Source organism: Grampus griseus (assembly GCF_964374135.1).
Source record: "Grampus griseus genome assembly, chromosome: 18".
Taxonomy (NCBI): Eukaryota; Metazoa; Chordata; class Mammalia; order Artiodactyla; family Delphinidae; genus Grampus; species Grampus griseus.
Window position 1 is genome coordinate 23922368 of NC_139012.1, and position 18718 is coordinate 23941085.

Sequence of the window (18718 nt, forward strand, 5' to 3'; positions counted from 1 at the left end):
CTGTGGTCAGGTTCTTGGTGAGGGCCCTCTTCCTGGTTTATAGATGGCAGCCTTCTCTCTGTGTCCTCATATGGCAGAGAGTTAGCACGCTATCTGGCCTCTTCTTATAAGAGTATCTATATTTTATTTTGTCACTTTCAGTAATATGCAACTTCCAAGTAACTTTTTCATTTCATGTAATTGGTGTTATTTATAATGACCCCTTTTTATTATCTTAATATCTGAAAGATCTTGAGTAGTATACCCTCTATAATTGCTAGTAATGGCGATTTGTCACCTGTCTCTTTTTTCTTTCTTTCTTTTTTTTTTTTTTTTGCGGTATGCGGGCCTGTCACTGCCGCGGCCTCTCGCGTGACGGAGCACCGGCTCCAGACGCACAGGCTCAGCGGCCATGGCTCACGGGCCCAGCCGCCCAGCGGCATGTGGGATCCTCCCAGATTGGGGCACGAACCCGTGTCCCCTGCATCAGCAGGCAGACTCTCAACCACTGCGCCACCAGGGAAGCCCCTGTCTCCTTTTTTCTTGATCAATAGATTATAAGGTTTATCAATTTTATTGATTTTTTTTCAAAAAACACTTTTAGTGTTATTGATTTTTATGTTAAGTTTATCAGATTTAACAAATAAAAATACAAGAACCCAATTAAATTTGAAATCAGATAATGAATATTTTGCATGCATAATTATGTTCCATGTAATATTTGTGACATATTTAAAAATGTACTTTATCTGAAATCCAAATTTAACTGAGTGTTCTGAATTATATGGGGCAGCTCTATATTCTGTATTTTTGCCTGTTTTCTATTTTGTTGGTTTCTGCTCTTTATCTTTACAATACCCTTTCTTCTACTTAGGATATTTTTTGTTTGCTGTTCTTTTACTACTCTCCTATGGTTGTAGGTTTACAGCATTGATTTCAGACATTTCTTCTTTTCTGATATTTACATTTAACATAAAAATTTCCCTTTAAACATTTCTTTAGCAGTTTCACATATAGTTTGATATGCTAGCCTTATAATATCATTTGACTCAAAATACTGTGTAATTCCGTTTTGTGTTATATGTTGATACATGTGCTGTTTAGAAATGAGCTATCTAATATGTATATATTTGGGGCTCTTCTATGTGTATTTTTTTATTTCTAGTTTGTGTTCTGATCAGGGAACATAGTTTGAAAGAAACCCTTTTTTAATATCTATTGAGATTTGTTTTATGAATCAATATGTGGTCTGTTTTTGGGAACACTCCATATGTGCTGGAAATAATGTTTAACCTGTAGTTGTTAAGTATAATGTCTCACATATATCAATTAGGTTATGATGCTGACATTGTCATTCATATCTTGCATATCATTTTTTTTGGTCTAGTCACCCTATAAATTAATATGAGGTATAAGAGAACCTGGAAAAGAATAGATACATGTATATGTATAACTGAATCACTTTGCTGTACACCTGAAACTAACACAACATGGTAAATCAACTATACTCCAATATAAAATAATTTTTTTAAATATGAGGTATATATTAAATATTGAATTCTATGTAGATTTGGCAATTTTGTTAGAAGCTCCAATTTCTGTCTTATTTAGATATTGTATGGTGTATTTAATTATTTTTCATATTGTATTCAGTTTTTATAATTGCTGTCTGTAGGAAGGGAAGGTTTGTACAATTTCATTGCTTTCTTGCCATTATGTGTATGATGTTAAATTAAATTGGTTTAATAAGTGTTAAGGTTTGGATCAAAGGCAGTTGTTATAGTTAGTGCTTGATAAATGTTTCCTCGATTCAATACGTTTTAAAATGGGATTCTCATTATATATGTATACATAAAGTCACATATTTTAATATAGATTAGATCTTGAAATGAGTACTCTGGGTGAAAAATGTGTTAATTTATTATAATGTTATGTTTAAGGCACTAGAACTATCAATTTTGACTTGTTCATTTATGACTTATAGAACATATTCATGACATCATTGTTCTATTTAATGCTTCCCAATTGAATCCTAGCCTCCCAGCACATATTACTGTGATTTTTTACTAGTGTTCACTTCTGGGGCTTTAGTAATGTGGAGGAAATTGAGGTGGTATTCTGATGAGAATTTTCTGCTTACTGACTGACATGAGCTACTACAGCCACTATATTAATCTTCTTCCAATCCCTTCACCAGTATAAAAGAGAACCATATAATTTATTTATTTACGTGATTTCTCTGATCTTCTTAGGTTATATAAATTATTCAAGGCACACTGTTGAGAAGATATAGGTTCTGTTGATAGTCAAGACCATACGATTCAATGCCTGTATGTGTATATGCTTTATATACTCAGCAGCAAAGACAGAATTTTTTATTGGATTCAAAAAATAAATATATTTTGAATGTTTAATGGATAACTTAACATGTATCTTAGATAGCATTTGGGCTTTCCAATTTTTTGGAGATGAATATAACTTTGTATTACACCCAAAATTCTGGGGATTATGAAAGTCAAGACTGTCTTCAATGATTTTTTTCTTAAATATTCACAGGAACTTAATTTCTCATGTTCCCCAATAGTACTGTCATTGGTGAGTTATGTGACTATTTCTTCTTGACCTACTATCATAATCCTCACTTTCTTTAAAATCAAACAAGAAGCTTAGCTAATTCCTTGACCACTATATAGAGAACACATATCTGCCATTTATCTTGCCAGTACCTTGGTCTCTCTTGGCTTCTCAGGTTAGTTCCATTGTGAATCCTTGTTTAATTTCCCTCTTGGGGTTTCAGATTTTATTCTTTCATTCTGTAGAGAAATTCAACTTCCTTTATTCCTTCCCCATATTTCATGACAAATCATTGATATTGCATTAGCAACTTTTTCTTGATACCTATAGATAAATAACAATGTTTATATATGTTTCAGAAAAGCCATCATTTAAATAAAACTTTGAAGATAATATGCAGGAATTATTTTTAAAAGTGATATTTCTTTTCTTTTTCACATGACATGGTATATTAAAAATATCAATCTGAATATGGTAATATTTATTTTATACAAGATTTTAATAACTATGTACTGTACTTGATGAGTATTTAAATAATTTATTTGTCATTATGTTAGTCAGCTCTGATTGCCATAAAAAATACCATAGATTAGATGGCTTAATCAATAGAAATTTATTTTTTCTCAGTTACAGAGGCTGTTAAGTCTGAGATCTAGGGTCAGCATGGTTGGGTTCTGGTTCGGGCTCTTTTCCTGGTTTGCAGAAGGCTAACTTTTCACTGTGGCCTCCCATGGCACAGGGAGGGAGAGATGGCTCTTGTTCTCTTCTTATAAGAGGACACACTCCTATCAGATTAGGGTTCCCTCTTATTACCTCATTTTACCTTATGTAATTACCTCCTAAAAGTCATACCTCTAGATATAGTCACATGGGTGGAGAGGTAGGACTTCAATATATGAATATGAGGAGATACAATTCAGTTCATAGTAGTTATTATTGAGTAGTTACTACCTAAATAATAATATATTGGCCCTTACTGTGTGTTTACTCTATATGGAGTTTACATTTATTGTTACTGTTTTTTCATTCTTTGTTTTGAATATTTGAAATTTTTATAACTGTGTCATTTGGAAATGACTTAATACCTTCTTATCAATTTGTGTCAAAAAATTATATAACTAAAGTCTCATATCTAAATAACAAAAAATGATTTGAATTGTTTTTAAATCTTTAATCTTAAACTGTTTGGATTTATACTTTATTTTAAGTACATTTGCTAATATTTTTAGTTTGTACATAAAATTATGAGGTCCCAAGCAGTCTTATTTTTAAATATTAATCAGTTTCTCTCCATCTATTTACTTCTTCTGAAGCATCTATTAGTATTAACCCAGGCTGTGAAAAGAGTGACTGAAAGAAAGAAGAATGTTAGGCAGTGCTAGGATTTAAGTCATTTGTGACTCAACAAAGAACATTTGCTAAACCAAATGTGCACATCAACTGCAAAGGGAGCTTTTTTCAGACATTCCCTAGATAAGGCCCATTCTTTCCAGATTTCAAAACAGCCAATGCCTACAAAGTCTGATTAATAAAAAAGGATTTGATATTTATATTTAGGACTGAATTACAATCATAAAGAGAAATTCAGTGCTTCTGGATTTTTACAAGCTTCAAACTATTTGATTTTACTAAGGCAAGTACATATACCTTTTTGAAGAAAATATGGAAACATTCAAGTTAAGAAAAAAAAATTAACACTCAGATAATCATTTTGTAGAGAGATTTCCTTATAGAAATTATTCAGATATCAGAGCATCACATGGAAGAAAAAGTCTGTTATTTTCTAGGAAAGAGAACTAGAAGCATTATTTAGTCAGTAGTCCTAACTTGTAGAGTTTTCTGTTTTCTGATGCTTTCAAGATACACCAATTAGCTTTTTGTTGCAGAAGTCTATATTCATGTGCCAACATTCCATTTCCTTATCTTCTTTTGAAAGCAAGTTTAAGCATTTGCTCTACTAATTTCTCCAAAACAGGGATTTACCTTGCAATCAATCTTTTAATTTACTGTATTTCGATCTTCCTTCTTTTTTAAACAGAAATAGCTGCTGGTTATTATGGAATTGCTTTTAAAATGCTGATAATATGAAGTCACTATAGATTTTTTTCATGACATGAAGGTTTTTGTATTTCACAAAAGTGTGTTATCAAATGCCCAGGAGGGAGCCTGCCACTACTGGGAAAATGAATAAATAGCAATCTTAAAAATTAAAAATTTCTTATTTTTATTGAGGAAGGAAAAGAGATTCATGGATTCATTAGTCATTATAGTTGAAGATAAATGAAATGTGAGTTTTTATAAGTGGTATAATAAATTGAGTGATGCTGTTTTAGACTGGCATTATTTAAGTGTCGTTTGTGGAGGAAATAGAATATTAAATTTATGTTGCAAACAAGTAGACAAGTAACATATGAGATAAATTCAAGCCATACAAAGTAGTTGTGAGAATTACATGAGATTACAGTATTCATCTCAATACAGTATTGAGATGAACTTGAATTAAGTAGAACATTTAATTTGGGGGGGCTGTGTGTGAATTGAAAGGTTATCCATCCAAGGATTAACCCTGTATGTTATAATAAACATTTATTGATCTAACGAAAAGCATATTACTCAATACTTATATGACCCTGTTTCCTTATCTGCCTTACCAATTTTATCTACTATAATCATCCCAATGTGTAATATGTGAGAATCATAGAATCATATTTAACATCATTTTAAAATAAATGATAAACATCAAGATGAGAAGATTTACTAAGAGAAGTATTAAAGCTTGTTAAATTGTCAGAACAAGAAGTTTTAGACAACTATGTTACCATGGTGTCTGCTTAATGCATTCAACATTTTATAAAGAAAAAAAACTGAAGAGAATACACACACACAGCTTTCATTAGATGCATTGAGAGTGTCAGAATTCTTTAAAAACATGGAGAAATCCTGAACTCCTGCAGGAAGAAAGAAAAGAAATATATAGAAAATATATTAAAAAGGTTAAAAAAAAAAAGGAGGGAAGACAATGCTGCTCTAGTTGTTTCATCATCAAAAATCATTATAGGAGTCAAAATGAAGAAATAAGATAAGAAAATGTTTACGGAAAAAATTTTTTTCTAGGACCACATATCCCAAAGATGAATTCAGGTATCATGCCAATACCTAAATTACTGGGACTTAGATTGTCACTGAAAATTGAATGTACCTGAGGGATGTGTTTGTCCTAAGTTAAACTCAGTAAATATGGGGTTTGATGTGATCTTCCAAAGAGAGAGGAATTCCTCACTTTACTGAATACACTTTATAGTATCCTGAATATTAACATGAAGCAGAAAATTTTGACCCACTTAATCACAGTGAAAAATCTTCTAAAATAGTAGTTATTATTCACTGATAACCTACTGTGTTGAAACACAGTAATATGCCTATGCATTCGTTATCTAAATAATGCCTTCTCAATTAAGGTGTCATAGAAAGTTCTAGGTATTCTATGTTAATGTTATTTTCAGCCTTTGAGTTAACAGGTAGGAACCTGAAGGAGCCTGAGCAGGCTTCTGTGTTTTACCCATTGGGACATAAACATATTATCATCTTCTCTGTGTGCAGTAAAGTAAAGGTTAGGAAGCAATGACATAATTCTTACAATGGCCTTATTAAATAGTTACTGTTATTATCCTCACTTTACATAAATTTAAGCTGAAAGAAGTTTAGTAATTCTATTTAAAGAAGTTAAGTAACATTCTCTAGATCCCATGGCTAGAGAATCTTGTGCACTCTAAATCTGTCTGATTAATCTTGAGCTTTCAAGTACTTTACGAGTACACATGATAGAGTCTCTCTACTTCCAAGTCATCTGTATACTCTCCTTCCTCCTTTCTGCCCCTTCTTGGATGAAGGTATTCATGCATTTGTTAATTCCATCCCCATTATTATACTTGCAAATCTTAGTTTACAAATGAAATGCAGTAGAAAGGGTATAGACCTTGGAATCAATGAAACCTGGGTTGTAGCCCAAATTCTAAATGATAGCTACAGTAATACTTTTAGGTGGGTTAAATTAGTGAACTCCAAACTCTCTAGGATTCTAGTTTAGCTTAATGAATGTAAATATATATGGAGAATTCACCTAAATTAATGGAATGTGTAGCATCTCTCATTAAGCTGGTTTATGGTGGGTAATCCAGTTTCAGTAGACTATGTCAGTGAAGGTGGGCCAGAGCAGAGTATCAGACAGAAGCCCCTGCTAATACCTTCAGTTGCTATCCATTGTCCGTGATCATCTCAGGCACTGGTTGACCATCTGCTCTTTAACCACTGCGATCTGAAAAAACTGATGTTTTGGTTCCATGACCAAATAATGACTTTCCCTCATGTATCTCCTCCCATCAATTAGCCCCAGTTAGTGTATACTTTATCTTATTCAATAATATGAAAGAGCATATTTGCTAGTTATTATTGAACTTCTCCAGACAATCAGATGGGGGGAAATATACTCTGATGTCTGGGAAAGGTGTAGAGGTAAAAATATATATTATCTACAGGGAGCACAGAAGGGTTTCTAATGGATCAAAATTTCTCCAAATTATGGCAAACCAAAAGCAATGTCTTGTTGGATAAGAATGGTCTACACCTAGATGTGCAGCTGCTGGGACACAATTCTAAATAAAATTAAACAATACTCTTGAATCTTACATAGCTCATTGGTTTAGACAGAAGTCTTTCTGATTTCAGATTTAAAAAAGCAGTAAACTCAGAAGGTTTTTGTTTTTTTGGTTAAGGAGTGATTCGTAGTAGCTTTCCTTCCAGATATCTATATGATAATAGAGTTTCCAAGTCTAGTTAATATTAACACCTTAGGAGTTTATCTCCTCACTATAAAGTGTATAGTAGTTCCTCTTGTCACACAATGTTATTTTCTTCTCCTCCTTCTCCTCCTCCTTTACCACCACCACCACTATCACTATACTTAACACAAAAAGAGGAGGAAAACTATGTAATTTTGGTTTATTACTGATCTCTCAACAACACTGGACACAGTTCCTGCTATATATTTGGTATTCAGTAACAATCTGGTATGTTACAGGAAATTCTAGAGAGGATAAAGGACCTCAAGGGAGAAGATGATGTATCATTTAGGGTCCAATCATGAAATAAAAACCACATAATAATTTGAGCACTGAAAGTTTAATCTAAATATGTATTATCTACTTTAAAACAGGTTTAATATTAAGAAATAAAGAAGCTCTTAAATATACAAGAGTAGTAGTCATTGAGAAAAAACACTGTCTCCATGACTGAGGATGAGTACAAAGGAAGGAACAAATTTGGAAGACCTCTACCCCCAAGTCCGAAATTTGGATCTCATAAGAGAATAGGAGAACATCTTTTACTGGATGGCAAAGAAGTTATCTATAATGTTGTAGGCCAGGAGCTGGCAAGTAGTAAATAAGCACATAATGTCAAAAACACTTACTGAAAAGCTGGCTGAGGTGAGAGTTGGAACTCACTGGGAAACCAGCATGGGGGTGCTGTGGAAACTTGCTGGAAAGCCTCCTTCTGGAGCTCTTGAAAAACCGACTTGGAAGCTTCCTATGCAACAAGCTGCTAAAAGGTGGTTAGACTAAATAATAAACAAATATTTATTTTTTATTATTTGTAATTTATTATTTATTAAAAATTGTAATTTATTACACATTTGTAATAAATTTGTAATTTATTATTTGTTTATTATTGTAATAAACAAATAAAGTAAAACAAATTATGACAAAGCTCGAGCAGGTCCAGAAGTTACAAGTTGCACGAGCACATAACTCAGACATTTTCAATACCAATTGCTGTTGTATAGTCTCCTCTCCCACAATCCATGTCTGTGGCTTCCTGGAGTGTTTCTTATGACTAATTGACTAAGGATTAAAAAGACCCTCAAGCCTGGTTTACATATATGTTTGCCTGACCTGTTGGTACTGCCTAAATGTGTACAGCTCCAGCACTGCATCCTCAGTCAGGGTCACCCTTTGTCAGTATTTTTCATATGGACGCTGGCACAATGTTAATATTGTCGGTAGAGGGTACTGGAAGGACACTGGAGGGGAAAAAGGCTTTTCTTGTCTGCTCTCCATTTTGTCTCAGTTGCCAGTCTCCTCAAGGGCAAAGCTTCCTCCAATGCTAGAATCCACCATAGTACAGTTCATTCTGTGCTAAGCTCCTGCTTGTGGATGTTTCTTCAGTTATGGGCTAAGGTACGGTGTGACTTCTTCCAGTCCCAGCTGTTGACAGCAGATAGATTTGCCAGCTCCTAGTTCCAAAAGCAGTTGATTTTCTGCAGTCCCCCCAACACCTTCTTTAATGGCTTCACAAAAGATTGCCACAAGTGAGGCTCCTCACCTGGCTCTCAGGTGACTGTTGTGCATTCCGAGGTGACAGTCCTCTCTGTGGATGGCTTCCCCCAACACCACAGAGAATATATTTTCAGAAACATCTTAGTACCATTTTTCACCATACGGTGATCCATAAACGTGCCTTCCCGTCCCTCCGCCCCATGCCACCTTTGGTAAGGGGGGGAAGAGAGGCTCTTTAGGTAGCTGTTGCAGCTCTATGAGTAACAGATATGATAACATGTATATACCTACATACACGTACACACAGAATTCTTAGTACATTATCTCACACAGCCTGAAATGTGTGTATTCAGTTCTCTTTCTTCATTTCACACTTATGACTTAAGTTATGCAGTCTGAGGAACTAGAGAATTGGGAGGCATGCCACTAAAAGTCCTTATTCTTTCTTCATTCCTCATCCAATTTGTTACCAATTTGGGTCATTTCTTGCTCCCTTTGTATTTATAAACTTACGTGAATCATTTCTACTTCTTTGTTCAGGACCTCATAATTTCTGTCATGGTTAATTAATATTTTTCTCAATTTATTTTCTATCTTGATTTGATCCTTTTGAACCTATTTTTCATAGAGTTACTAGGGTGATTTTTATTAAAATTCAGATATGATTATGGTGTCCCTTTGAAGTAGTTCAATGTTAAAATACTTCGGGGATAATAATCAAGCTCATTACTGAGAAATTAAGAACATTTCTATTCTAGGCTGTAACTACTTTTCAGTCACTTATCATTTCATCTCCTAAACCCTATGTGCTCTTCATACTTAAGCAGAACTATTCTCCAAATAGTGTTTAAATTTAATTGAGAGGTACAAACTACTGTGCATAAAATGGACAGGCTACAGGGGGAGGAGTACAGTGAAATATAGCCATTATTTTGTGGTGATTTTAAATGGAGGATAAGCTATAAAAATGTTGAGTAGCTATGTTGTACACCTGAAACTAACATGATGTTTTAAATCAACTATACTTCAATAAAAAATTTTAAAAAAGAAAGTTAAACTTCAGTAGTTCTGAACTGCTTGCATAACTCATATTATTTTACTCTATCTACTCAGCACCTAGCATTGTGAGTGGTCAATGAATGATTGTTAGACAAATAAGTAAATATATGAATAAAGTGGGTTAGAGAAGCATGGATGAAGGAGCAAATAGACCAACAGTTTCTTGTCATTCAGTTGTGTGAAAAAACTCATACTTGATATTTGGAGATGACTAATTTCTTACAGTATTGTAGAGTAAAATATGCATCAAAGATGTATTCAGTATGGAACATGATACTGATGTAAATATAATTTTATATAAGTTTAGTGTAAAATATGCCTATGTAAATATCCAAAAGTACTCATTAAGATAGTAGCACAATGAGAATGCTTTAAACACCTAAAAATATGAGAAAATAAACAGTTCAGTAGGAAAAAATTAACCAACTAAGCACAAAGAGCTTGATAAAAGCCCAGGAGAGGTAGGACTATAGATTGCTATAGAAAGAAGTGGAAAGAAAATATGTAAAGACAGTCGATTTAATAATGTGGTGGAAAGCTAGATAACTAGCTGGAGAATGGACAGAACACCCTCTTGCAGAGAAATTAAAATAGGTGATTTTTTTTTTTAAGGAGAGAAGGAAAACAAGAATAAAAATATAGTGGAGCCCCTTAAATTATAAATCAATAAGAAGGCATTTTAGTTAAGATGAATATGACTAGAATCTCAAAGCCGAGAATTCTCATTCACAAATCTGGCATGGTCAGACTTCTACCAGTTGTTATGGATGGAATGTTTCTGTTCCCCCCAAATCCATGTTAATTCCTAAACCCAGTGTGATGGTATTAGAAGGTGGGGACTTTGGGAAGTGATAGGTCATGAGGGTAGAACTCTTAAGAGTGAAATTAGTGCCCTTATAAAAGAGATCACAGAGAGCTCCCTTGTCCCTTCCTCAGTGTGAAGATATAGTGAAAAGAGAGCAGTCTGTGAACCAGGAAGTGGGCTCCCACCAAACAGTAGATCTGCCAGTGCCTTGATCTTGGACTTCCAGGCTCTAGAACTGTGAGAAATAAATTTCTGTTATTTATAAGCCACCAAGTCTATAGAGTTTTATCATACCATCCTGAACAGACAAACATACCAGTTTAAGCTTCTGAGGTTATTTGCATTATTTGTTATGAGAAAAAAAAAAAAATCAGTGAATGGATGCTATTTATACTGAGCTTGCAGTTTGATCCTAATCCCTTACCAGTGTCTTTTGAGACAATGTAGAATGTCAAGAAGTTTGAAAAACATATTTTGCCTATTATAGAATCATGCTAACTGACCTTCCTAGTAGTTCCTTCATCTCCTGTTCCATCCTGCTAACATTGAGTCTTCACAAGTAGGAGAGGAAACTACTTTTTTTTTTTTTTTTTCCGGTACGCGGGCCTCTCACTGTTGTGGCCTCTCCCGTTGCGGAGCACAGGCTCCGGACGCGCAGGCTCAGCGGCCATGGCTCACGGGCCCAGCCACTCCGCGGCATGTGGGATCTTCCCGGACTGGGGCACGAACCCGTGTCCCCTGCATCGGCAGGCGGACTCTCAACCACTGCGCCACCAGGGAAGCCCGAGGAAACTACTTTTGATGGATAAGATTCCATTTTCTTGAAAGCTTTTCAGAGCAAAGAGAGAAAAGAATTTTTAGAAAGGGAGAAAGTCATCTAGCAATACTCACAGGGGTTTTAGGAGTCCCATTAACAAAAAGATTTCTCCCCTTAGCCCTTTTGTTTAAAAGCTTCAATTAACATTACCATGCAGAAATTTTCTGTCTTGATTCCTATCTGGCTTTCTCCCTGCAAGTAGAGCAAGTGAGGAGAGACAAAGAGGATGGGATCTCTGAGATATCATTAAAGGTTAGTCACTTGTTTTTTTCATTCACTCAAAGTTTGATACCCAGACCACCTACATAAATACCACCTGTGGTGCTTTTTAGACGTGCAGTCTGCAGGCAACACTCAGACTTACTAAAACAGGTTCTAAAATATGCCTTAAAATACTCTGAGACAACTCTTATGTAAAACAAACACTCTGACCACTGCTATAATGTCTGTTCTACAAGTGTATTTGGAAACTTAACTCCAAACTAAGGTGGAATACAGAAAAACAGAATAGCTTAGGATATAAAATAGAGCACAATAGTATGATTACTTTGTTCAATGAAATGTTAACAGAAGTGACATGTGTCATTTCCACTGGAATTTTTCAAAACCTGAAAATAAATTATATTCTTTTTCTTCTGCCAAGGTGATCTTGAAAGCGAATATTAAGATGAAGCTATATCAGCTGGGATCCCAGAATCACCATAATGAGCTAAACATGCTGCCAACATGATACTACTCCTAGTCTGAGTGAGAAATAAACTTTTGCAGTGCTAAGCCATGAGATTTTAAGATTGTTACTACAGCATACCCTGGGGCGGACTACTATGGCCAGTTACTCTATTGCACTAACATAGGATTGAGATATGTTATCAATACCAACAACCCACCTTTTCTTCTTGCTCATGTTTATTTATCCTCGGGGGTGGGGGGGATCCTAGTGCTTTCCATGTGTTGCCCTTTGAGCATTTTTCTTCCACGTGGTCTTCTCTTTCCCTGTTTTATTAGTGTGTTTTTATTCTCATCTTGTCTTTTCTTGCTTATATCAAAAATTTTCCACAAATGCCTGGGTATGCAAATGGCAAAAGGCTCTGCAATGTGGATCTTGTTAGACTTTTTTACTATTTTTATTGTTGCATTGAATATTTAAAATTGGCTTTTGGAATGAGGCAAGTGTTATCTAAGTTCAGTTTGCTATTTGAATCACAGTCTGTAGTGGGGATTTTTGAAGAACGTTTATCTTCTATGTCTTACATGTTCAACTGGCATATTTTGAAGTCGAATACATTTTTCATAGACTTGTTTTTGATTATCTGTTGATATATTTTTGAATGATTAGAGATATGTTTTATCTTGTGAACATCTACAGATTGCTTTTGCTTCCCCACATTTTCTAACTGTTTAATATTAATTCCTCCTTTTAAACCGTAAGCTGTAGGACATTGATGTACACAAACTTTTTCTTAAATTTGAATATTTACTAATATACATCTGTAGCTGTGCAAGTCTCTGTAAGGATCTTTGATCCTGATGCATGGTCTTCTTACATGGAAGCATGTAGTTCATTTTAAATATTCTAATGGTATTTGTGGTTTTCTCTCTCCTGAGAATGAACAAAATATAATAACCTCCAGAGTATACTGAGTTTATTAACTTTCTTGTAATATGTGCATCTATTCATTTATGTAGACCCACTGCTTTCCACTTCTGTCTCCCACCATATCATGTCATAGGTAGTAATAATCTATAGTGAATGTACAGTAGGAAACAGCTATGGAATAAAGATGGAGGTAAAGTGATTCTAGCTATTTTGGAAAGAAACTCAGGACTAAAAGCATGAAGGTACAGTGATAGCAAGGTAGCAACCTCCCCTGACCCTTCTCAGAAGATATTCAATTCATAAATATGGTCTATCATGTGTGAATTCTGATTATAATCACCTTAGAAATAAAGGGAAAGCAATCACATAATGGAAAATTTCCTACACAATATTATTAATATAATTATGATTAATACTTCTCAGAAAATAAAGTCAACTATAGTACAAGTACTAAGTATGTTTTGGTTTAACATATAAAAGAGATTATTCAATAATATATTTTGTATCAGTTGATATGAACATGACTAAGCTCTAGCAAGGATATGAAAATGTTGGAAAAATGCATATTTCCTGCACGTATGGTCTTTTGTTGTCCAATTCTATTACAATAACTGCCCACCTAAGAATAAAAAACTGAAAACAGATATCAAGCAAGGATTATTGACCAAATTGGTCACTGCCATCTTATCTGTCACTAGCCAAACCTGTCCAGAGGGAAAATCTCTGGTTGTAAATGCATTGTAATATAGAGTAGGTGGCCAGCTGATGATGCAAGCACTTCCTCTTTTGCCTTCTAAGTTCATGACATCTGATGAATACATCTCTTTTTAAAGAAAAAGCATTATTTTTAAAGTACCTGGTTATGAGTGCTCAATTCAGTAAGAGCAATAGGTTACAGGTAGAGAGACAAGGGAGTATATTGAGAAACAATTGTTTAAATTCCTTAAGAAGTTTAAAGGATACTTGAAAACTTCTTAAGGAACTTAAACAATTGTTTAAACAATTGTTTAAATTGAGGAAACAATTGTTTAAATTGAGCAAAATTCAAAGGAGTGACTAGATGTTAATCTACTGTCTTTCCCACTGTGGTCCAATGTTTTACCAGAGAATTTGCTGTAATGTAAGAAAGGTAGAAATTTCTCAGTGTTTCTGATCATATTCCAAATTCCCTACAATTATTTGAATTTTACACCCCTTTTGACTGTTCATTAATATTTACTTGGAAAGTTGAAGAATCTTAATCAGGTAACAGTATATTTCAGTGATCATAACCACTCACCATATTTTTATTGGAAGAATAAATGGTTGAGGTGGTATTAACAACAACCTTATAAAAAATACAATTAAAATTACATGAGACATCATTCATTCCGTTAGAAGGCACAGTGTTTAAGCAGTAGATCTTGTTCAGTGTTCTCCAGAGAAACAGAACCAAAAGTATAAGGTCATTGGGGCAGAATTCACTGTTACTGGGGGGGGAGGGTCAGGGGACTATTCTATTCTGGCCTTCACCTGATTGAATGAGGCCCATCCACATTAAAGAGAGCAATCTGTTTTACTCAGTCTACCTATTTAAACATTAATCACATCCCAAAACACAATCACAGAAACCCCAGAATAATATCTGACCAAACATCTGGGCACCGCATGGTCCAGTGAAGTTGCTGCATTAAATTAACTATCACCAAGTGTAATCACTTTATCACTAGCTTTCTATTTGTTACTTGGAAAATATACTTCAGCTTCTCTCTTGAATCTGTAAGTCAAATTATGTGTCAAATAATACTGGTTTTCCATTACTTCAAAGAGATAATGCAAGATTAATGTGCTAGTTTCATAATACACATTGAGTTCCTCATAAGAAATAAAGAATTGACATGTTAATATTATCAATATGTTATAGTATTTTAATATATTCAGCAAAGACCATCATTCACTATATGACATGAATAATGAAAAACATCTAAGGAAAAGAAGAAAGTTTGTAAAATCTTTTGAGGAATTCATGAATAGATGTGTATATAACTTGTGTTCTATAATGTATACTAGGTACAGTATTATGGGATATGATAAAGGAAGAAAACTGATATAATCTAATTAGATTTTATTTTAAAGTTTGTACTGTAAGGGTAGCCTTGAAGTGTTTTTCAGTATACTTTATCAATGGATATCATACTAAAGATCATTCATTAGATTTACCTTCTAATCCAGGAACTTTGACCGACACCATGGTCAAATCAGTTTGATTTTAAGATATTCATTTGTAAAATTGTTAGAAGAAAGACATGATCTCTAACAAAACATCCTGTTTTAAGATTCTGTATTTTATATGGTAGGTCGCAAAACAGTAGCCTATAGGTTTAAAAAAAAGAAAACAGGAACATATCATTTACAAAACAGAAAATTTTACATAAAAATTAAATGGCTGTACTTCTCTAAAAAAATAAGATCTGGCAACTCTCCCCTAAATTTGCATATGGTATCAGTTTGTACCAAGGGTATAATCTTTCCATTTTATTTCTCATCCACTATTTAAACAAATATGTTTTGAGTATCAGAGACTCAACATTCCTACCTTAGCCAGTGCTTTGGCTTTTCCACCTTTGGTAAACAGTTTTAATTGCAATTCATGTTCTGAAAAAGACAAAAAAAACTTAACTGATTTTTGTTTTGTTTTGCCTAACGAAATTGATGAATTAGTCCATGAAGTCATATGACTATCATATTAAAAGTTTATTAAGTCCTGGGATGTTACCAAATAGTAAAGTCTCATCTCTTTTAAGAATAATGTGACTGGTTATTGCTTTCTTCTTTCATTTGCTATCCAGATTGACCCCAAATGACTCAATTTTATGTGAAGGGAAAAGAAGAAAATAGTCTCAATTTGCTCATAATGAAAATGAGTACTGATACTACTTTTTACTGAATAAATAAGTTCCCATTTTCTTTTGTGTTAGTGACATCAGAATAAAGAGGAACAGGTTAGCAAAATATTTTACTCTAAGGAACTGTTTACCAAAATACGTCAACGCAAGGAAAGATATTCACAAGTGAGTCTAAATTCTTGATTTATCTCTAGAGAACTGACTTAAATCTGATGTCATCAACTATGAGTACATAAAACAATGAAAATGTATTACTTTTAAAAATTTTAATCATTTAAACAGCCCTTATCTTGCTACTATACCTCTTATCAAGAGGTGGCAGTACCATATTTTCAACATTCAAGTGATGAGAAATATTTATATTGACTTAATGTTATCATTTTTTCCCTTTTTCTGAAAATTAGTAATACAAGTCAGTATTTAAGTGTATTCTCATATAAATCAACTAATGTGTGATAATTACAGCATATTCTTTGTAGACCATCATGAATCTTCTTTATAGATATTATCTAGAGCTTTCTTTGTATTATAGACTGTGTTCTCTAATGATTGCCAGCACATACACACCAGACTGCCTTACCCCAATATTCAGTTCTTAATGTGCTTAAGGAATGATAAGCATAAAAGTAACTTAAGTAAAAATACAATCTATTGTAATTTAGTGATATATATGGGGGTTGGCCCAAAAAATGTTATAATGTTTATGTAAAACAAAGGAATTTTGATTTAAATGATAAAGACCCTTGTTTCTCTCAGTGTGGTCAACATTAGTACCCTGAGAGCTCATTATATGTAGAATCTCAGTACCCACCCAGACTTACTTAATCTAAATGTACATTTTATCAGGATCCCCAAGTGATTTGAATGCATATTAAATGGTGAGAAGCACTCATCTGAACTAATGATTACAAAAATCATCATCGATAATCACAACTGGCCTTAGAACAGTGTTTTATAAATTGTGTTCCACCAAATCCTATAAGTGTGAAGTACTGCTTCTCTGACTACTGTGAGAGAAAGAAGTGTCCTAGAGAAGGACAGTTACACTCTCATCTGTTTGGTTTTTTTTAATTTTAGTGAAAACACTTAACATGAAATCTACTGCCTTAACAAATGTTTAAGTGTACAATACAGTATTGTTGATGATATAATGTTGATGGTATTAATGTTGTACAGCAGATCTCTAGAATTTATTCATCTTATTTAACTGAAACTTTCTACTCATTGACTAGTAACTCCTCATTTCCTCCTTCCTCCAACCCCTGGCAACCACTCTAACATTCTTTGATTCTATGAATTTGACTATTTAAGATACCTCATATATGTGGAAGCATGCAGTTTTTTGTCTTTCTGTGTCTAATTTATTTCACTTAGCATAATGTCTTCAAGTTTCATCCATGTTGTCATGTATCACAGAAGTTCCTTTGTTTTTAAAGCTGAATAATATTCCATTGTGTTTGTGTGTGTATGTGTGTGTTCATATATATATATACACACATACATACACATTATATTTTCTTTATCCATTCATCTACTAATGGACATTCACGTTCCTTTCTTACCTTGGCAATTATGAATAGTGCTGCAGTGAACATGGGAGTACTAGTATCTCCTTGAGAACCTGATTTAAATTACCCAGAGGTGTGATTACTGGGTCATATAGTAGTTCTGTTTTTAATTTTTTGAGAAATTTTAAAAAATGTTTTCTGTAGAAGCTCTACCATTTTGCAGTCACACCAATGGTGCATGTACTGGTTGTTCAAGCACTTTGGGTAAAAAGACTATCTTTGCTCCATTGTATTTGTCATTGCCCCTCTGTCAAAGGTCAGTTGACTATATTTACATGAGTCTATTTCTGAGTTCTCTATTATGTTCCACTGATCTATTCTCTTACCAATACTACACTGTTCTGATTACTGTAGCTTTATAGTAAGTCATGAAGAAGCCAGCTAGTGTCAGTCCTCCAACTTTGTTCTTCTCCTTCAATATTATGTTAGCTATTCTGGGGTTTTTTGCCTCTCCATTTCAATGTAAGAAACAATTTGTTTCTATCCACAAATAACTTATTGGGATTTTGATCTATAGATCAAGTTAGGAAGAACTGATATTTTGACAATATTGACATGAATCTTAACTATTCATAAGCATGGAATTTCTCTCCACTTATTTAGTTCTTCTTTGACTCCTTTCATCCCAGTTTTATAGTTTTCCTCATATACATCTTGTATATATTTTGCTAGATTTTTACCTAAGTATTTCATTTTTGCAGGTGCTACTATAAATGGTATTGCCTTTTTAATTTTAAATTTCACTTGTTCATTATTGGTACATAGGAAAGTGACAAACTTTGTATATTAACCGTGTATACTGCAACTACTATAATTTCTTATTAGTTCTAGGATGTTTTTGTCAATTCTTTTGAATTTTTTGCATAGACAAAGAAGACACTTTTATGTCTTCCTTCCCAATCGGTATACATTTTATTTCTTTTTCTTGTCTTATTGGATTAGCTTGAACTTCCTATATGATGTTGAAAGGGGGTGGTGAGAGGAGACTTTCTTTTCTTATACCTGCTCTTAATAGGAAAGCTTCAAGTTTCTCATAATTAAGTATGATGCTAGGTAATAAGTGTTTTTGTTGATATTTTTCATTAAGTTGAGGAAATTTCTC

The 18718-nt window shown here is 33.7% G+C and overlaps 1 pseudogene across 1 annotated transcript in view; it reads left to right on the plus strand.

Annotated features, from left to right (window-relative positions):
* The window catches only part of LOC309835745 (large ribosomal subunit protein eL8-like), a 191494-nt pseudogene that overhangs the window by 340 nt on the left and 172436 nt on the right, over positions 1–18718 (plus strand). The window lies entirely within an intron of this gene.